A 22,287-nucleotide genomic window follows, 5' to 3' on the forward strand; every position below is an offset into this window, starting at 1 on the left:
TCAACTCTTTTGATCAGGGGTCATCAAATACTTTCTGTAAAAGGCCAGATGGAAAACTCTTTAGGCTTTGTGGGCCATAGGGCCTCTGTTAGATCTACTCAGCTCTGCCATTGTATTGGGAACGCAGCTATAGGCAACCACATAAACAACTGTATGGCTGTGTTCCAATAAAACTTTACTTAAAAAAAACTGGCAACAGACCAGATTTAGTCCTAGGGCCATCGTTTGCTGACCCTTACATTTCCTCTGCATTGTTTCCCAGTAACCTTTCAACTAGTAAATATCCTCAAAGTTAGGATTTTTATTAACTGTTGAGTGCCCTAGTCATTCATAAAAAATGCTAAAATTTGCCCTGGCCAGTGTGCCTCAGGTGGTTGGGCATTGTCTAAAGGTTACTGGTTCGATTCCCAGTAGGGGTGTGTGGGAGGCAGCAGATCAATGTTTTGCTCTCACATCAGTGTTTTTCTCTCTCTCTCCATCTCCTTCTCTCTCTGAAAAAAAATCAATAAGAAATACATTTTTTAATGCTGAGATTCTCTACCCTTCAGGTCACACACAGAAAGCACATGCTCATTAGAGAGTAACCAAAGTTGCACTACAAAGGCCCAACAATGACAAGATAAGCAGCTACCAACACTCAAGCAGAGCAAAGGCTCAGCTCATCCAGGGCACCACCTAGAAAAAGGACCCCATAAGTGCATTTTGGGAATGAGTAAGTCTAGGAAGTCAGAGTAAAGGAAGGAAATGATCATTTTTAAATGCCTTTTATGAGCCCCCACTGTGCAAGACATTTTATGTATTTCATAATTCTCAAAACCATGATTTTATACCTTTTGTAGATGGCAACATTGAGCCTTGGGTTACTGAGAATCTTGGCCAAGTTCAAACAACCAGCACGGGGTGAAGTTAGAATTCAGACTCACTCATGTCTGTCGTCAATGTGCACATTTTTTGAGTTGCCATGGGGCCAGCTTAGCTAGCATCCCTCACTGACAGGGATGTGAGCTCATATGCATGCCCAACCCTGAGCACAAATAGGTACTACAGACAAATTTACTATTAAGATAACATTGATATTTTTTCTGTATTTTTTATTGAATTTATTGGGGTGACAGTGGTTAATAAATTACATAGATTTCAGGAGTACAACTCCATAGTACATCATCTATATATTGTATTGTGTGTTCACCATCCCATGTCTACTTTTCTTCCATCACCATTTATCCCCCATGCCCTCTTCTATAATAACAACATCAATAATAATATCATTGAAATTGGTGACCATTTTCAACGTCTATTGGTAACAAAAGATAGAGCTGAGTATTGAAACTCTCCAGAATCATTTATTCTGAGCCCTTGTCCCTTCTGTTTTGGACCAGCTCAATTAAAAAGGCTTTATGGTAATTTATGAGGGTAAAACACATTATTGGCCTGTGTGATTCACGAGTCAGTAAGACCAACGTTATGAAACTGTGAGTCAGCTGTAGCCTAAGTCAGAAGCCAAAGCAAGTTTCATGGCAACCAAGACATTCCTCAGAGCTCACAGACAACAGTGATGCATTGTTTTATGTCGTAGGATGAGGATGCAGAGGAGATATTTGTGCTTAGTAACATCTCTCTAAAGCACAGCAGCTCTGTTTTTATAGAACCTGGAAAACATGCAGTTCAGAGGGTAGAAGATGAAATAGTTGTTATTTCTGATAATTTTCCAGCGTTATTTCTTTTTTTATAGTGGTGTAGGAACCTTGATTTGAATAAATTTTTAGTCTGAAGATTACCTATTATTCCTGTATCCATCTAAAGACAGTAAACCAGTTCTTTGGGTTTTTAATCCAAGTTCAGGACATTAACAAAATGTACTGCGAGTTTGACATGCTTGGTTTAGAACATTTGGAAGCGTCAGTCATTTAATACTTTATGCTATTTCTCAAATTCCATTCTCTGGACAGGTGCTACCTGAGAGAAGGCTATGGGTGATCTGTGGAGAAGAGGTGAAAGGAAAGCGTATAGAAAGTTATCAATGACCAACTATTTTAGGAAGCTGTATCAGTGATCTATTTTACAACAAACTACTTCAATGATTAGCAACTTAAGATCACAGGCACCTATTGCCTCACAGTTTTGGGGGGTCAGGAATCTGGTCACTGCAGGATGCCTTTGGCCCTCGGTGTCTCATGAAGTGGCAGTGAGGGTGTGACAGCTACAATGATCTCAAGGCTCAGTGAGGCTGGAGAATTTCTTTCCAAGCTCCCTCGCATGGCTGTTGGCAGTCTCAGAAGGTCCACTTCCAAGTGTACGCATGTGGTTGTTTGTAGGTCTCGGATCCCACCCGGTGGGTTTCACCAGGGGCTTCCTGAGCATATTTGTGACACGGTAGCTGGAGGTCCTAGAGCGAGAGAGAAACAAAGAGCCCCAGACAGAAAGCATGGCCTTTTTATAAATTGAACTCACAAGTGACACCTCATCACCCTGCCACATTCTATTTGCTAAGATCACAGTGCCAAACCAGGAGGTCGTGGTTCGATTCCCAGTTGGGGCACATGCCCAGGTGGCAGGCTCGATCCCCAATGTGGGGTGTGTAGGAGGCAGCCGATCACTGATTCTCTCTCATCATTGGTGTTTCTCTCTCTCCCTTCCACTCTGAAATCAACAAAATATATATTTTTTAAAAATCCAAGTTCAGCCTACACTCAGAGGGAGAGGATTGCACAAGGGTAGGAGTCCCAGGAGGTGGGACTCAGTGGACCATTTTAGAAACTGCCTCGCACAGAAGTGCTTGGTTAAACCAAGTTAGGTTTCTTCAGCACAAAACTTCTCAAGAGCTTTTAGTACACGTATGTGTTTAGGACGTCTCTGAGCATGGGTCAGGAAACTGTCTTAGAGAGCCAAATAGTAAGTATTTTGGTCTGTGGATCTGAGGGTTTCTTTACTAATTATTCAATTCTGCTGCTCAAAAGCAGCCACAGACCATACATATAAATTGGTGTGGCTCTGTTGCAATAAAACTTTATTTACAACAACACTATTTTTTGCCAATCCCTTGGATTAGAGGCTGTAACGTTAGCTGATAGCATTTAACAATAACAACTTTTTGTCCTGAAATCCCTATCCCACAGAATAGTGAAATGTTGCCATATATGCCTCTGTGATTTGGTCAATAAAAGCAACAAATGTCAGCAACCAGAAAAAATGCTTTAAGTACACTTGCTAAAATATCACCGTTTTCTTCCTTGTTTAGATTCATGGAGCTCTTTAGGGTCTCAGGGTCCTTGGAACTCTAGGTCATTAATTGCATGCGGGCAGGATCCTCATCTGTCCTATGCATCTTCCACCACATTTCCCATGCCTAGCACAAGGTCAGAGACACAATGGGCGCACAGTCTTTTTGAATGAATGGATGATTGACTAAATCTCAACATCCTATGTTTGTATTTTCCTTCGCCTTTTCCATTAGCAATGCTGTACTTCCCCAAATGTCCACATTCCGATAAATCAAGTGTCCTGATCTGTAGCTGACATCTTTCCCATGGCATCTCCCTCCTTCCTGGCCTCAGTCCCACCTGAGTCTGCAACTCAGAATCATTGCAATGATGGCCCTAGATAGACTCCGTGTGTCTCTGCTCACACTTGGCCGTAGCTTCAAGAGCTGAAGACTTGAGGAGGGCAGGAAGGAGAGAGAGATAAGAACAACATTTCACAAGCCTACAGAAGGTCATGACTGAGCGAGGCCATTCTACACACAGTATGTCACAGCTTTATAATGGGTCTTACTAACTCCACTTTGCAAATGAGGGAAGAGTTGTAGAGAGGTTCTCTCTCACCCAAAGTGACACAGAGATGAAGGAGAAACCTGGTCTATACTAGTAGAGACTCTAAAGCTCATTCCCTAAACCTCACATCTCAGAGGTTTTGCCTGGGTTATTCTCCTGGAACAATTATTAAAATCATCTTTTGTCCTCTCAAAAGTGTTCCGTTTTAGAAAGTACATTATCTAGTCATCTGCCCACCACCCTTTGTCTCCCCGGGGATAGCTCTGGCTCCTGCCATGGATACAAGTTCAGTCAGAGGCCATGTTTAGGATTTTACCCCAGATCCACGGGCATTCCAATGAGGAGACCACTAATTACCCAAAGTAGTCTGTGGAGCTCTTGCCAGGCCACTGGCTTTTCTAGGGTACATACTGTGGGAGGGGAGCATGTAGCGTGAATGCCATTAAAAAGGCCCATGCACAGGTGCATGCAGGCAGAGACAGGCGCACACACATGCATTTATTTTTAAGCCACCTTCCACAGTACTTGGCTTTCATGGAAAGAATTTTGAATGCAGTCATTTCTCTAGTTGGAATCTTGTACCCCCCCCCCCAAAAAAAAAAAAAGTTTCTGCCTTTCTCTCCTAGAGTCCTCATCACTCCTTCTGCTGTGGGTTAATTCTGTCTGCTTGAAAATTCACCTAACAGACAGCCCTCATTTGGATGTGGCTTAGGAAGGCTTCCTGGGCATTAAGTGTACACTTATTTGATACATCAATCTTAGTACATTGTTGGCAATTCTTTTATGATATTGAGCTCTTTCTGTCTAATATGACAGCTTATCATCTTCCCCTCTCCTCGAACCAGGATGCCCATGTCCATATGGTGTTTCAGAGTTTTCTCATATATCCCATACATTGTTATATTTGATCCTTACAATAACCCTGTGAAGCTGCTCCATGGACCCACATTTTATAAATGAGAAAACAGATTCAGGAAGGTGAAGCAACTCACCTGAAGTCACACAGCAAGTAAGAGCTGACAAAGTTGAGACAACCTGCAGAAAGAGATGACATACGGTTCATTTCCATATCCTGCAGAATGCCTTGCTTACATCATGCACACAGGATATCAGTGTTTAATGGCTGGCTGAATTAATAAACCATAGGATTTAGCCTCCCTAAATGATTATGGTCACTGTCCTAGGTGGCATGGGATTTGAAATCATGTCCAATGAGAAGTTACAGAAGGATATGTTTAGATTCGGGGGAAATGTCTTAGGGTAAAGATGCAGTTGGGAAGGACTGAGAGCTTCCCTGTGGAAGGAGGATTGGATTTGGGCTCTGCGTCAGAGGGGTTACATCTGGAATTGTCGCATGAAGGTCATAAAGACTTCGGGCCGTTGTAGGGACTCACATTCTAGCTAATAGAATTGTCTAGACTTTAGAAGAATCTCATGAGAAAGTGAGGTTCCCATCCCAGGGGACATGCTTTAACAGGAGTTTGACACATCATTGGCTAGAATGTAGTGAAGGGGAATCAAGCATCGAATGTGGCAATTAAAGTGGCTGATCATTATTCCAGCTTCCTTTGACTATGAGTCGAAGGTTTTCTCTGTAGATGCATGTTGATATCTGTATTTCATTAGATTGTTTCCCTAATGTGCCTTCAGGCTATTTGAACTGAAACATTGCTGAGCATTCTGCAATACTGACACAACTGTCCATGAATGCGACATCTTTGTTCTGTCTCCCAGCAACCATTCTTGTTTTGATGTCAAAGCATGTGAGCCTTAACCACGCATATAGTAACAACAGGTGTGAACCATTTAAAGATGGCTGCATCATAGTACCAAATAGAATGACGTCGATGCACCGGGACAGGCTGCTTGGAGACCACTCATTGCAAGAGGGCTTGACCCCTTTCCCAGGTCTCAGGTACTCGGAAAACCATTCGAAGACACTGTTCCAATCCCAGGACCACGGAGAAAAGGAATTCCAGTTCACCAGTATATCTTTGTTCAGGTTAACCCTGACACCAAAACCATCTCATTGACCACTACAGACCACTGGCCAATGAACAGTGGGAGTAAAGGGGGTTTATAGGCTTTTCGCTCTTACTGGACGCAAGGGGAAATACAGGTGACTCATGAAATAAAGCTGGGTAAACCTCAAAGGAATTTAGAGATTACTAAAGCCAAGTCCTTAATTTTACAGCTGAAGAAACTGAGGCACAGACAGGGTAACTGGCTAATCTAAAGGGTTTTCCTTGAAATTTGGACACCTGATTCTTACATTCTCCAGCCTCCCAATCCTCTGGTAAAAGTGGAAGGTACAAGTGCGTACAGTCAGGACCTAAGAACCACATTGCTATGGCAGTGGAGAGCACCCCAAAACACAGATCATGGGAGGGTACTGGCATTTCCCAGTGTTGAAAACAGTTGCGATTATCCATTGCAACTTTGTCACATTGAAGAAAGAGAAATTCATTTACCCCTGAATGTTTATCCCAGGGCTCCAACCTGGACTCCTAAGAGCCCCACCTGGATTCTGTGCGACACCTCAAGGCTCTCATATTTATACAGTACTTCCTCCCCCCTAAACAACATCCACATCTGGAATCCACTTTTGAACTTGGGAATGGAAGCAAAACAACTGTTATTACACCCATTTCACAAAGTCAGCTCCTTATATGGTTCACCCGACACCTCAATCCCAGGACCTGAAATCCAGCCAGCCATCAGGATGAATTACAATATGTTGGGCTGCCTTCCTATTGATAGGACAGCAGACATTTTTGTCACTTAACACATTACAATCAAATAAATTTTCAATTCTTGCATAATTACCAGTGAACTTAGAAAATATGAGGATCTGATAGGAAAGATCAAATCATATTCTACATGATACACATGAGAAGTCTTTGTCTCAGAGATTAAGTGTCACAGCTATTAATTGACAGGCCAGGATTAGACGATCCAACCCAGCATTCTTTCCGCGGGAATACACTGCCCTGGGGAGTTGACGGAGCATTCCCAGCGACAGGCCCTCACTGTCTCCTGAGGATTGCCTGACTCGGGTAATTCTTCCTTGTTAGAAGTCGAACACTGCCCCTGTGTCAATGAAAGCTTGCCACCATTAATTAACTTTGAACTTCTATGTAAATCTCTAGAGACAGAACCATTTTGCCTGAGGCAATAGAACACACGCTAATGGCGATTACTTGGGATGTTGCCTATTAAAGCTTGCCCCTTCTTTGCTGATCACACAGGGGTATTACACCCACTATATGTTTGAACCTGGGACTGGAACCCAGGACTCATGATTTCCAACCCAGGACACATTAACTTCAGCAGAAGCTTACTAAGCACTTATCATATACTATGTACTATGTTAGAATGAAGGGATGAGGCTTCAGATAAGATAGGCATGGTCAACGTGAGTCACTTTAGAGGATGAGAGGGGCGATGATAAGAATCACTCAGAATTCAGGCATGTCACAGGGCTCTCCAGATAAATGGAGGTACGTCGTCAACCAGTGCCCCTGTCCTCAGCTCTCTTTCCAGTGGGAAGGCAGGCAACAAATAAGGGCTTAAAAACTGGGTTTCCATGTAAGGTTTGCTTGGGAAAAGGGTTCATTCCTAACAATATTTAAAAACAAGGGAGCCTCACTTCCTTTTTTCACTCTACTTTTTTTGGCTCTCTTGGAGAAACTTGGTCTTGGTTTAGGTGGGTTGGCTCACTCATTGACCAAAGGGTTAATAGTAGCTTACTGCCTCACAGACAAGGAATTGCACCAAATAAATGTTGACACTCCTGCTTGAAAATCTAAGTTCCTGCAGTGCTGAGAAGGGGACCTTCGAGGACCCAGTGTGTGGTAGTTGACTTGCAGTGATCAGAACTTTGTCATCGTGTGAGGCCCCCATAAATGAAACACGCGCCAGCCAGAAAGTCCTTCCAGAAAAACGCGGCTGTCAACATCAAGACACAAGTGAGTGCTGTGATTCGGAGCCTCATTGAAAGAGTCACATTCAACCCACCGCTTCCTCGAACACTGACTGCAGGGCTGTGGCTCCCAGTTCTACGGGAGAAAAACCACAAAGTATGCACCAACCAGATGAACAGTCTGGGCTGATGACAGAAAAAATAGAAGGCCATTGAGGCGGACGGCCAGTTTGACAAAATGTCTTCTGTGCACCTCCTGGAAACATCCGTAAGAACTAGGTGCTAGAATCCGGACCTTTGATTGGTGGCCTCCAGAGAGGAGAAAGCGCGGCTGGACTCCTCCAGGCCAACAGATGGGACAGGGGCCTGATTTGGATTCAGGAGTGGAAAAGGAACAGGGCAATTTTGTGATATGGCTTCTGGGGCTGGAAAGAAATGTGCTGCGGAGGGAAGAGAGACTTATGACTTTCCTTCACATCTGCCCTGCCTTCAGAACAGAAAAGAGACCATGTATTTGCCTGGAAAACATTAGGAATTCATGGAATTGGGTGGAGTTTTTTTTCATATTCCAACATGAATCATGAGATTTCAAGCAAGCCTTTCAAAAACTCTCTGTGCCTCAGTTTGTCTCATTAGTAACCAAGGGATTTAAAGTGTCAACCATGTGATATCTGATATACATGTATATGTAGGTTGAAAAGTGAATATTTGGTGCTCGAATTTAATGCTTCTACAATTTTTGACAATCTCTAAAACTTTGAATACCACTCATGTAAATTCTTTCAGAAAAAGGCAATACTACAACTATGCTTTTTATACAAGTATAAATGAAAAATTGAGATTCAGACTTGTAGACACTTGGCAAGTGTTACAACATTTCTCTGAGAAGAGGAAAACAAAGCATGGGCGGAGTCTCCATTATGATACACCCAAGTGAGTGTTTCTCAGACGAGCAGAGATTACGGATGGGTGAAAGTTGTGTTTCTTTAACTAAGAGACTAAGTTTTTCATGATTTTATTGTAGTTAAATAAAATCATTTAAAATAAAACACAACTACTACCTAGCTTCATTTCATAAAGCAGTAATCTTTTTAAATGTCTAGAAAAGTTGGGAGAATAATCTTAGAATAAAAGACAGTCTTTCCCAAAGAAATACAGCTGGTAAACTAACACAAATATATGAAAATACAGAAAAATCTCAATATGCATTGACAGATGATAGTATTGGAGTATGCAATTTTTTTTTTTTTTATGCTTGTTTGAAATTGGGCATCTATATTCAACACTCTCACATAAAGTTGAACTAAAATATGCAACCCGATCTGGAACACCATTGTTAGAAATCTATTTTCATGTAATTAGAATGAGAACAATGCCCTGAATGCTATTCATTCATTTGCAAGGTCATGAGCAAGTTAGACATTTATCTGAGACCCCAGCTCAGAGTCAGATCATGGCATGGGTCTTGCTCATGAACAACACTGCTTTATGGACCAGCATTTGAGAACCACTGTGATCTCAGTGGATTAATCTTCTTGGCTCACAACCCCCATGATTCAAACCTGAGCCTTTACAAAATTAGAAATTAAACCCTTAAGAGATATTACTACTAATTCAATGTTTCACAATGAGGCAATGGAGCCATAAGAGATTAAATAATATATACAAATTCACACTAGTGGTGTCTGATTTCCAGGACCCCTAATTAACATCATCAATACTAACTAATAATAGCTAGCATTTCGATCATTTATTATGTGCAAGGCATCATGTGAAATATTTGACATGTATTCTGATACCAGAGTCTCACAATAACCCTATGAGATGAGCTCCATCATTACTCCCTCCCATTTTATAAGAGTAGAAATAGAGGCCAAGTGCTTAAGTCACTTGCCCAGGTGCCAACAACAATTACATGGCGGAACAGGAATTCAAACGAAGCTATCTAACCCCAGTCCTGCCTGCTTAGCTTCTAACATGTGCCTCTGCACCTCAGATGTATAACTTCAATGATAATGGCACTTCCATTTCTAGGGCGGTAGTAGTAGGCCATGTTCCAACTGAAATGGCTAGAAAAAATTAATTATCCCCAAAATCATAATTTTAAGTACATTGGCAAGTTAGGGGAGCTAAGAGGACTGGGTGAGCTAGAACTGTAGAGAGAAGAGTCCTGCTTAGGTTAGGTAAGAGTGCCTATCATTTTCTTTTTTTTTTTTTTAATATATTTTATTGATTTTTTACAGAGAGGAAGAGAGAGGGATAGAAGTTAGAAACATCGATGAGAGAGAGACATCGATCAGCTGCCTCCTGCACGCCCCCTACTGGGGATGTGCCCGCAACCCAGGTACATGCCCTTGACCGGAATCGAACCTGGGACCTTTCAGTCTGCAGGCTGACGCTCTATCCACTGAGCCAAACCGGTTAGGGCGCCTATCATTTTCTTACCAGTTCTGGACACAGACTAAGGATTGGGCTTGGCCCTCGGCCAATGGTCTCCAATGAGGAAAAAGAGAAAACAGAGTTAGTCTGACAGTCACAGGGGGTGGTGGAATGCATTGGTGCCTAGGGGAGCCCTGGGAGCCTCAGCTGAGTGCTGGGGAGGCATGGAGGCTGAGGCTGGCCTGAGAAGGCAGAGCAAAATCTGTAGCCTTGAGATACTTAGTACACAAGGTCCCCGTAGGAAAAGGAGCCAACAGCAAGCATCCAACAGGTTTCCACTCAAGACATTCGCTACATTTTGATGCTGTCTGGGGTTGGGGGCTAAAAGAGCAAAATTTCTGAGGGATAGAAATAATCCCTCCCAAAGAATAGTACAGAGAAAATGGAATAATTTTTTAAAATACATAATTAATCCAGGAGAAGTTAGCACAAGAGAAATCAAGGGCAAAGAGATAGGACAAGGAGAAAACAAATATCAGGATGTTAACGCAAGCCCAATAGTATTAGTTATCACATTAACTGTAAATAGATGGCTCGTCCCAGTTAGATGACAAAATCAGTCAGCTTAGGTTTAAAAGAAAAGATGCAGTGATTTGTTGTTTATGAAACATATTTAAGAGGAAGTTGGAATTGAAGACAGGAAAAGCTATACCACAGGAACACCTACCGAAAGCTGATGTGGCCCTACTTGTTTCAGACAGAGACAAAGTTGACTTTAAGGCAAGACGTACCCTTAGAGATGTAAAAGAATAATAGATTTTATAACGGTAACAATTCCGTTCAGCAAGGAGATCTAACAATCCCAAATGTGTGCACACTCCACAAAATAACTTCCAAATGGACACAGATCATGGCGGTGGACAGGCACCAGCGTGGACGAGAGGCAGTCACTCTGCAATAACATTCGCAGAAACAGACCTGTCTGGTTCCACAGCCCCCGCACCTCTTTCAATGCCAATACTATACGGACATCTCACCCTCAGCCTCACAGAAGCTGTTGTTATTGGCAATGTCAGTGGCAGCTGTGTTCACGTGGGCCATCGCATAGTTCATTTTATGATGCTGTGAAACGGGAGAGCGGGAAGTTGCCCCAAGCAAAAGAGCGTGTACACTAAGTCCTTCGGGTTTTATCTCTTCTCCTTGGATCAATAGTACTCAGCTTAGAACTCTTTGTAGTTGGGGCGATAACCAATAACAGTCCGTGTTTACTTTGCGGAAGGCTAAGTCTCCTGTGAGCCTAACTTTTGGCATAGTCTGATTAGCATGTGCACAAATATCACACCTTCCATCGGGCAAGGAGCTGATTAACAGCCCTGAATACAAAAGGCTGAAAGGACCATAACTGTGTATGGTTTTGTGCAGGACGTTTTTCTTCCCTCTGAACCTTGCCCCTTTAAAAGGTTCTTAATCGCACCTAGAGATTTGCTATCTCCCTTCAATTTGAGGGTAATTTAAGACATAGGCAGTGTCAAGGCCAATCCTCGGCAAAACTATGAGGAAGGCAGTTTTATATTGGCCACAGAGTGGAAAGAAGTAGTTTGCTTCCTGGGAGATATCCCAGCCCACCACACCCCTCCCTGGAGATAACAGGTCTCAGAGTGTGTTCTTTGATGAGTGCATACTGAGAAAGGCAAAAGGTGGAGTGGAAGGGAGCAATTGGAATGGAAACTTGGGAATCTGAGAAAGAGAATACTACATGGAGCAAATCCCAGAGCTACCAGTCGAAGGGGTAGGATCAAGGACACATAAGGAAGAGTTAGTTTTGATGGTGCGGAGGAAAACCTCACATTCTCAGACAGGAGAAAAGAAAGAAAAAAAATGGAAGTGGACAGAGATAGCATGGAAGAGCACTGAGGTTTTCATTTCTTATGCTCTCAGGGGCAAGGTTTTCCACTGAGAAGAGATTGCCAAGATGCTAGAAGAGAGTGATCAAGGTCTGAAGCATCACGGAGGGAGAGAAGAAAGAGCTGACCAAAGGGCTGCTAGAGACTGCGGGCTCAGCAGGGGTTGGGTTGATGGTGCTCATTCCCCAGGCTTAGGAGCTAAGAAGACAGATTGTAACTTGTTTCCAAAGTTGCTACTTTGCTGGGTGGGAAGGCGGAAGAATGGGACATCCGTTTCTCTTCTTTTCACCCCTTGCTCTCCTAGGTATCCAATGCCTTGACTTAGCTGAGTATCATTACAAGATGAAGGGAGATACCAACTGAGTCACATGGAGGTTTTGGGGGGCAGTGAGGTATGATGAAACCGCCTGTAGTCCTAGGGTTCAAATGCTGACTTCATCACATACCACATACTGTTCGCTGCTTGACCCTGGGGTAAGTTACACAATCACTTTGAACATCTGTTTCTTCATTTACAGAAGAATTTGAAGCATTACATGAGCTTATATCCATACAGCCCCTGATTTGTAGTAGACATAGAATATGCTTGTCCCTCTTTTCTTTATCAACACCTCATGAGGGAATATCCCTTGTAAAACTGAGCCCAGAGGAACTCAAATTAATTTCTCATAGTTGAATTTCCATTATGGAAGAACAATTCATTTGGAGAAATAAATATATATCCTCAGTCAGTTGATTAAGCCATGGAACATATTTTAGGATTATTCTTTAAAAAAATATGATCCGCATCCTAACCTTCCATCTTTTTAGGGATTTAATTTAGCATGAGTGTGTCTACGTGAGTCAGTGCCACCACAAAATGCAACCATATCCACTCTCCATCTTTTAAGAAGACAAAGACTGAATTAAGCCCATAGATACCTCCTACAATCACCAATCCAAATCTCTGACTTAAAGAGGGGAGTTTACAACTATTAGAGATTATTTAACTCATATTTCTAACAAATCAGAGCTTCCGATACTAAAAGGCAGGCAACTCACTCTAAAGCAAGGCTTTTAGTGAATCAGTCCTTCTGACTAATCGCATAAAATAATTAAGAAGCAATCTCTGTACTCACATTCAGCATCCATCATTTCCACTGTCAGCCATTGCTAGCAGAAGAAAGGGCATGACTAATATTTTCCTGAATAAACCACTGTTTACTTCCGATTTGTGCCATAGGAAGTGCCCACAGTTCCTTCTCTCCTACCGTTAATACCAAGGCAGACCATCTTGTGAATCAGCTGTGTGGTCAGTCCCCGTGTGAGTCACATCCATTTCTGCAAATGCTCCGAGTGCTGTGTTGACCAAGGAAAAGAAGGAAATCCACATGGTAGCTTCCTTTCCCTGCCCTTCAAGTCGCTGCTACCTGCTGAAGTTGTTGGCTGTTGAGTTCTCCTTTGCTCTTTAGTGTCTAGCTAGAGTGCCTGGTACCCACTAGGCACTCAGAAAAAAAAAACGTTTCTTGAATTGAGTCCCTGACCTGCCTCAGGAGGGAGGAAGGAGAAGGGATAGGGGAAGAGGTTTTCATGCTTGCGGAGGGAAGTTCTCTTAAAAACTAGGAAGTAAGCAGAACTAAGTGAGATCATTGCAAATATATAAGATCGGAGATATGAAGGGGCTCTTAAACTCTGCATTGCTATACAGATAGGGACAGTAGCTGCAAAGGTGGGATTATGTGTAGAAGAGGAGTGAAACTAGAAGACCTCCTTTATACTTCAAACCTCTATGGAGTGTTTAGGGTGCAGCGGCTGATATGCTGAGCATTGAGCATTGGGGATTTATCAGTGAATCAAACAAACACAGTTTTCTGGAGGATATCTTTAAGCTATCTTTCCATTGTTCTCTGATCCTGGACTTCACTCTGTCATCTGTATCGGGTAGGGTGTCGGGGGAGAGTAGCGTCCTTTTTAGAGCTGGAGTATTTGTGTAATGGTGGCCCTTAAATCTGTGAGTCCTTCTACTTGCTCTCTCCCAAGATGGTGCCTGGTGATTTTATTGTCTTTATGCAGACATTCTTATCTCTTCTGGGACACACTGAGTTTCATCCGGAGGTGAAAACTTCATTGCAAAATGGAGAGAATCACCAGGGATCTCTAAGCCAGAAAGAAGTATACCTTTTTAGCTTCAGCCATTCACCCCTAGGACAATGGGTCCTTTTCCTTCTACTGATGGAGGCACAAAATAACCCCCTCTGCTGCTTAGAGGGAAAGAGGAAGAGACCCTCTTAGTCCCTAGACACGTGTCCTGCTCCCTTCCCCCCGACATCCTGACAGCCTCTTTCTCTTGTGCTCCCAGTATGACTCTGGGCTGTGAGATTCAGTAACCATGAAGTGAAGGGAGTGTTCCTGATTGAGAAAAGGTCAAGTGGTAAGAATAAGAGCTGACATTTATTGAATACTGACTCCGTGCCAGGCACTGTTCTCAGCCATGTACATGCATAAACTCCTGTCATTTTTACAACAGCCCTTCATGGGGCTGCTATAAATATCACCATTTTGCAGAGGACAAAACTGAGCCCTGAAAGCCTCACTGAGAAAGAGCAGAGCTACAATTCAAACCCAGGCCAATGGACTCTGGCGTCCACCGCTCCTCAAACTCTGGTCTGGAGACAGTGCGGGTCCATGACCTGTTACCAGTGAGTGATGAGATAAGTACAGAAAATGAAGGTAAACACTGGGAGACTTTATAACAATTTGCTGTTTGTTTGGCATGCAAGAGTATGAGCAGTTCTGGTTTGGTTTGGGGTGCATTCTGGTTACGCACAGTAGGACCGCACATAGATCCATGAGTGATTAGGGATTGAAAAGCCAGTCCTTCCCCAGCAGTGGTTTGGTAAGCACTGCTCGAAAGCATCGCACTATGCAGCCAGAAACCCAATGCTTGCTATGTATGTGATACATCCGCGAGCTATAAATGTGTGTAGGGAAAGAATCACCAAGTCAGGAGCCAGAAGATAATAAGCAGTGGGCATGAACAGTAAGCAAGGGATATCGCATGTTCAATGTCAACAAATGCCATCCATCGAAAAACTTAAGGACTGGAGCCGGGTAAGGTATTGGAGTTGAAGGAGGGGCTAAGTACTAACCAGAGGTCATTAGGATAGTAAGTGACCATTCCCTGGGAAGATAAGCTCCTTTGTAAATGTTTAACTTTGCCTTGGCTTCTCCCTGCCACTCCCTCTCACATGTCCCGGTTCTCCTATTTTCTCTCTTAATCTGTTGACACAGAATCATTAAAGTAATCAAAACATAACAGGGCAATTCATCCTTTGCCAACCAGGAAAGCCCGGACTATCATGATATGTACTCCAAAGCTCAATTATGGGTTTGGAATAGATGGCCTCTAAGATCTCTTCCAACTTTGGAATCCTATTACTTTGACTGAAAAAAAAAAAAAAAAGTTGTATACTGCTCACAGGGGAATAAACCTTATCAAAGAGGCTCATTTGATACGATTCATGAATTAACTTACTAATTTATTCACTATATACCTATTGAGCACCTACTATCAGTCAGGCATTGTCTTAGGCATTGATGTTACAGTGATGCATCAGATATAGATTCTGCCTTTGAGAGTTTCAGAGTTCAACAAGCCAGACATATAAGAAAAAAAAAAAATTCAACACAGGTCTTAGGTACCACAACGCATGTCTGAACAGAGCGCCATGAGAATACAGATGAGGGAGCCCATGACTCCTCTGGGTAACATTACAGCAAGATTGAGAGGTGGCAACATGTACTCTAGGTTTTGAAGAATAAAGAGGAGTTGGCTCTTTTAAAAAACTGTATGATTTTATTTATTGATTGAATGAAGAGAGAGAGAGAAACTTTGATTTGCTGTTTTACTTATTAATGCATTCATTGGTTGATTCTTTCACGTGCCCTGAACAGGAATTGAAACCACAAACTTGGTGAATCGGGACAATACTCTAACTGAGCAACCTGGCCTTTGTGAGTAGGGAGAAGGGAAGCCAACTCAGGGAGGAAAGCAGAGGTGGAGGCATCCGATTGGGTGACCTATTTAGGGAACAGAAGAATAGCTTAGTTTGGTTGTAAGATTGGATGCATGTGTGGATCATGACTAGGCTTTTTTGTTTGTTTTGTGTTTGTTGTGAATATCAGTATTTTCCCCAATGTGTGATTTCAGGCACGCACACATGTGCACACACACACACTCATGATTTTCTTTCCTCAGTCCTCCATTTCTTCATTTATAACAAGATGTAGAGTCCCAGAGTCATTATCCTGCAAATTTCATGAGTGATTCATCATTTGAGTTCCAGTGCCTAACATATACATACATATAGGCACTCAGATTTGGTTGAATGAATAAATGAATCAATAACTGCATCAGTTTTTATCATTAATTATCACTAATATCCTTTCAGCTCCATATGCCATTTCTAGAACCTTTACATGTTCCCACAGCTTTGGATAAACAATTTGTCTGCATGCCCCTGACAAGGGATATTTATGGGTTAAGCATGCATATGAATATACTTACACATATTTAAATAAATAGGCATACAGGATGTCAGAGCATTCAAGAGTCATGGGGGAAAGGGTGCTAGCATTGAAGAGAGCAGGGGGGGTGGTGATCAGAGAAAGGCTTGACTATCAAATTAATTTTAATGATTGAGGGCAAGCTGTCTGCTTCTCATCACTTTCTCCCACTTCCCCTTCCATGAATTAGAACTGACGGTATTTTTCTAATACATCACACTCTGCTGCGATCACACGCTTGGCATTCATCTCAGTCACACTCACAGAAGGAAGGGGCTCCAGAGTGAGGCACAACAATTCCCTTCTTGGCACGAGCCGCTGAGGATGTTTCCAAAAGTACACACAGCCTTTCTAGAAGCTCCTCCACTCCCCCAGGATGACTTCACCCACTTACATAAACATTGCTGAGTTCTTTTATTATAGAAATGTCCTAACATAAAAAGAATACGCGAACCATCTCCCGTAGAGCACGCGGCTTCAACCACGCTCCTAACGTTGCCAGCATCGCCTCTCACCCATCGCTGCCCTTCCTGGTTTTGCTTGTTTGTTTCTTTGCCTGCTGGCTTGGTTTAAAGCAGATCCCAGATGCCGCGTTGTTTCATGTGTAAATGCTTCGGTATGAATTTCTGAATGGTCAGGTCATGCTTTGTTTGTATGGTTTCCCTGACACCGTGACAGTAATGCACCTGGTAGAACCCACAGCCCTCACTTCATGTTCTACATGGGCCACACTCACATTTTTCTCATTATCTGGAAGATGGCTTCATCCAGTGGGTTGTTGTGCATCAGGACTACACAAGATCTACACATAGCATTTTGTTGTTTCGATGTGGCAATTTTAGGCAGTTCACTTGAAATGTTTCCTTCCTCCCTGCCGCCGCCCCCCCGCCCCCCCAAAAAAAGGCTGAAATACTCAGGAAAGGGAGAATGAAAGCTGCCATAGCACAGCCTGTTGCAACAGCACCATTTTTCCCGTAAAGATTTTCCTTCAGTCCATGCTAGTGGCAATCCATAATATGCAAATGTGGGCTGGAGTCAATATGTCTTAGTATGTAGGCCTCCGCATTCTTCCTTCTAGGAATACAAATCAAGGGAGGTACACTCACGTGAACACCCAAAAGAGAGTCACCATGGTCTCCCCTTCTTCTCTGGTGTCATTTCACTTTCCCCTAATAATTATTGTAATGGTAATGCCACACTATATTTTATATTGTATTTGAGGGTTTACATAGTACTTCCGCATGTATTCAACTTACTCGAGCCAAGAGTCCACTTGTTATGAAAAATATTTCATCTCACATGATTTTCCATGAGCCTGTGAAAGAAGACAGGTACAACTCCTTTTTCACAGATGTGGGAATGGGCTCGGGAATATTAAGCAGCTGAGACCCCATAGTCAGTCAGTGGAGTTAAACGTTGGGTCCCAGGTCAAATGATTTCAAGCCCAAAGACCTTTGGACCAAATACACTGTGCCTTAACCTTATGTAGAAAACCCTAGACCAGCCTTCTGCAAAACGCCCTCTAAGCCAGCCACTATCTGGTGAAATGTCATGTATTCCCTTTAGGGATCCCTCCAACATTGGGGTGCCCTGGGTAGCCACTGTAAAATGATCGATTAGATTAGGAACCAGGAGAAGGAAAATTATTTGAGAGTTGTATGGAGGTAGACATAGATGATCAACCTTCCCAGTTTCCCCAGATAGGGAACTTTCAGTGTCAAAACTGGGATAGTTCTGGACAAATAGGATGATTCAGTCACCCTATATGGATACACATGAGCTCCATGACTGACTATGGCAGCTAACAGCCAAGTCCCACTTATGTGCAAGGAACTGTGTATGTTAACTACTCTCCTTAGCAGCCAGTGGTGTATCTCCATTTCCTACTTATAAAGGCAAAGAAGTTACTCTGCGCAATACTGTTTGAAAATGATGACGCTGGAACTGAAACTCAAATTAGCCTGGATTTGAAAATGGCCTTTTCTGTCTTTCAGTTGTGTGGCCTTGAACAAGACTCAGGGAGTTTTATCAACTCAGCCTTGAAAAAAACGGATGCCATGCTGAGAGCAGACTGTGGGGGTGGGAGGAGGGAAAATCCATTAGGTGCTAGACCCAGAAATGGCAAATCTTATAATCAAGGTTATTTTTAGAAGCTGGAAAAAAAGAGGTACAGACTTCAGAAAAGCAAACTATAGGTCAAAGCATAGGAAAAATGAAATTCCAGCCACTTATTCAAATGAGACAGTACAACTTAAAGGTCAGGCGTTGTGTTTCCTGGGGTCAAATTGCTAGGATTCAAACCTGGATGCCACCACGTATTAGTTATTTAATGTCGAATGAGTCACTTACATTCTCTCAATGGAATTTTCTCAACTGGAAGACGGTAGTAATTATGATAGTTCCTACCCAACGATCTCACCCACTGATCAGGTCGAGAATTGAACAGGGTAATTTATGTAAAGTGCTTTGGGTATGTAGCTAGCAGTGTCTAGCCAAGAAACCGGCATCACTTAGATCTTTCAATAAAGATAATGTAACACTTGGAATTAGCTACTCGGGTGATGAAGAATCTAAGTGAAATATGGGACAGTGATCAGCTCAGAGATGTCCAGCAGCAGGAATCAGCATCACTGGAGCCCCAATGACGTAGTCTTCAAAGACACAGGAATTCAGACATAGAGCAAAGAAGAGAGCTAAGTACCTAAAAGCCTAGGTATAAATGAGACACGATATCAGGCCTGGCAGAGCCCAATCCTGGGACTGAAGACACAAGGCAGGGTAGGACTAGGAGGATGAAGAACTTGGTGCTCTGTCCCTAGAGGGACTTACCTGGGGTTCTTTTGAGTCTCAAATGAAGATAACTTTAGTGCTCAAGGCTGAGACTCAGCAGAGCCTTAAAAGAAGCTCCACCAGAGAAACGAAGGCTGGTAGGAGTCTGACACTTTCAGATCATTGCCAGACAGCGTGTGAAAGGCCAGATCCCTCTCTGACTTTCCTTCAAATGCAGGGCTCTGTGACTCACTCCCGTAGCATTTTCTCTATTTGCCAAGTAAGATATAAACCTTTTTTTCTGGGGGATTCCAGTAGAATAGTAAAAATAACAGGAAGCACTCAGCTCTGTTAATTGTGCATCTTAATGTGGCATCAGGACATTTGTCACTCCAATGCATTTCCTCCTGATGCCCACCTCAGATGCTTCAGGAAGTCCAGTTAATCTTATGGGAAATTAAGGAGCAGTAAGATTCTGTAGCCGACCTAGTCTAGACTCCAATATTGATCATGGAACAGACAAATTGGAGGAATGAGGTAGAGTGGCCATCTTGTGTCTTAGCCATAAGTGCAAACACTCAGTGGAGAGTGACCTTTAACGAATGCCAATCTACTTTATAAAGCAGCACATCTGCGACTCTTTTCAAAGGGTGTGCTAATGGTCAACTAGATGGTCCATTCTCAGCTTCCTCTGATTCACTTAGGAAAGCTCCTGAGGGCCCACTAAAGGGTTTTATATGTTTCTCATTGATGTTTGCTTTTCAAATGTTTGTCAAGTTCAGGCATTTGTGTAGGTCCCATTAACGTTTAAAGAATTCAAGCAGTGAAAATGTTCCACAATAAATGGGCAAAATAGAGTCTCCTACTAAAGACTGTGATTGCCATCCCCAACATCTTACAGCCCCAGGAAATCCAAGTCCCAGAAAAATTAAGAGGCATCAGTATAGTAGATTGGTAAAGATTTGGTTCTGATTCTCAGCCATGCCATGCACTTGTTACGAATAGTTAACATTTGTACTTAAATTCTATACATTGGAAATAATGTCACATCTACCTCATACGTGCCATGTGAACACCTGGCATATACAGGCACTCAGCAAATAATATATATTTTATTAGAAATATTTATGAAACACCTGGTTCTAAATAAAGCTTCTATGTTCTATGCCAACATCACAGGACACTAATTTCTAAAATGTGTGAATCATTATGTAGTCATCATTTTACTTATCATTTAACCATTAAATACAAGTCCTTTTGCTTGACTGGCATTTTAAGAGTCAGACTAAATCACAGATTCAAAGTATTAGAGTTGTACGGACCTAAAGGCCTTAGCAATTCTCAACCTAATCACCCACAGAATGTTAATCATTATTTCTCTAGGAAACCTGGCCAATGGCTATCCTGTAACCATTGCAAATGACGACGGGAGCCCACTACACCCAGACAGGTCACTACATACTGAGGAACCTAGTGGAGACTGTTATTCCCTGAGAAAAATTAGAAGTATTTCTTTATCACTTCCACACACAAGCTGGAGGCTCACTTTCAGGAGCCACCCAGAATACAGACTCACTGCAAGTATTTGAGAGCAGATTTATCTCTCTCTTAAGTCTTCTTGAGTCTTGGAAAAAGTCCTTCATCTCACGTAGCCAGTCTTCATGATTTCCAGACCAACTCAACCCTAAGCACTGACCACCCTCTTACTGGATGCTCACATCTGCACTGGCTTCAATTCATTGATGCCTTTTAGGCAGAATTGCCAACAGTATCCTCAGAAGTGGTTTAGCCAATGGGGAAGATAGTGATCCATTCTATGTATTTCCATTAATGGAATTAATGTTATCATCCTAAAGGATAACTTTCAATTTTCTAATTCACCTCATTAGTTTCTTTCAGCATTTTAATTTGTTAAAGTCATCTTGAATTATATAATCTTTATATTCCCTATGCATCCCTACTGTGGCATCTTCTAAGTAACAGACAAAATTATTAAATAGTCCTTAGTCATCAGTCTCCATGCCAGACACTTCTCTGTGACACCAAGCCATTATTAATATTCCTAACTCCTTCCACAATTCATCTGCCAGTAGCATCATCCTGAGCAGCACTTGTCAAAACTTCATCCCTGGGGATGTCAAACGAGGCGCTTTATCAGAAACTTTTTCCAAAGCATTATTCAAGTGAAAAGTTCTGTGGATTGCATTTCTGGTTGAATTGTCGTGTAACAGTCCTATATTCTCAGAATTTAATATTGGGGTCTTGGGAAAGTACTTTCATAGATTTCAACATAGAGGTCTCAAGCAAATCCCAGCCCAGGTGCCAAGGTAGACTAGATCAAAAGTTCTTAACTTATAGGAATCCGTGCATGAACTTCAAAAACTGTAATTCCCCTAGAATCATAGACAGTGTTTTATGGTTATGTGAATGTGTGTATTTTCTTGGAATAAAGTCCCCAGCTCAAAAGAAACCTATATTCAAACACTACCATTGAACAAGATGAAGTTTAATTAAAGATGCCGCAAATTTAAGCCTGTCCTAGCCCTTCATCTTATTTCCTATCTGTGCTGTGCAGCAAGGCCATACAATCTCACTTTCATTCTCCACTCCTTTCCGATGGCTCCAGATAGACAAATGTGCTGTGCTTACACCTACCGGGGTTACTATGCTGTGAAACAGCGGCACATTCACACCTTCAAAAACTGCATTCAACATAAATAAAATTTCTGGGGGCGATCTCAACCCCTTCCACTGAATTAGTCTTCTGATCTAGTGTTTATGAGAAGAGATTTTTTTTTTTTTTTTATTGAGAATGAATCATGTGGACAGAAATGAAAAAAAAAAAAAGGCGGAGGATTTGTGTTTTAGAAAGTGGGGAAAAGTATAGGTGAACTGATTTTGGATCAAGGGTGCAATTAGCAAGGCTAGTCCCCGAGTTAGTGGTTGGGACTATTACACAAAGCATGTGGGCACCCAGGAAAGAAATGTTTTCAGAAAG

At 42.3% G+C, this 22,287-nt stretch overlaps 1 long non-coding RNA gene across 1 annotated transcript in view; it reads right to left on the reverse strand.

Moving 5' to 3' along the window:
- Positions 1–1,055: 1,055 nt before the first annotated feature.
- The window catches only part of LOC308236735, a 467,360-nt gene continuing 446,128 nt past the window's right edge, over positions 1,056–22,287 (reverse strand). Inside the window, exons 8-9 of the long non-coding RNA XR_013959325.1 lie at positions 4,763–4,805; positions 1,056–2,386 (exon numbers count right to left, since the gene is read on the reverse strand). This is a non-coding gene — a long non-coding RNA (uncharacterized lncRNA). The remainder of the gene's footprint in view (positions 2,387–4,762; positions 4,806–22,287) is intronic.

This window comes from Plecotus auritus, assembly GCF_963455305.1.
Source record: "Plecotus auritus genome assembly, chromosome: 11".
NCBI lineage: Eukaryota > Metazoa > Chordata > Mammalia > Chiroptera > Vespertilionidae > Plecotus > Plecotus auritus.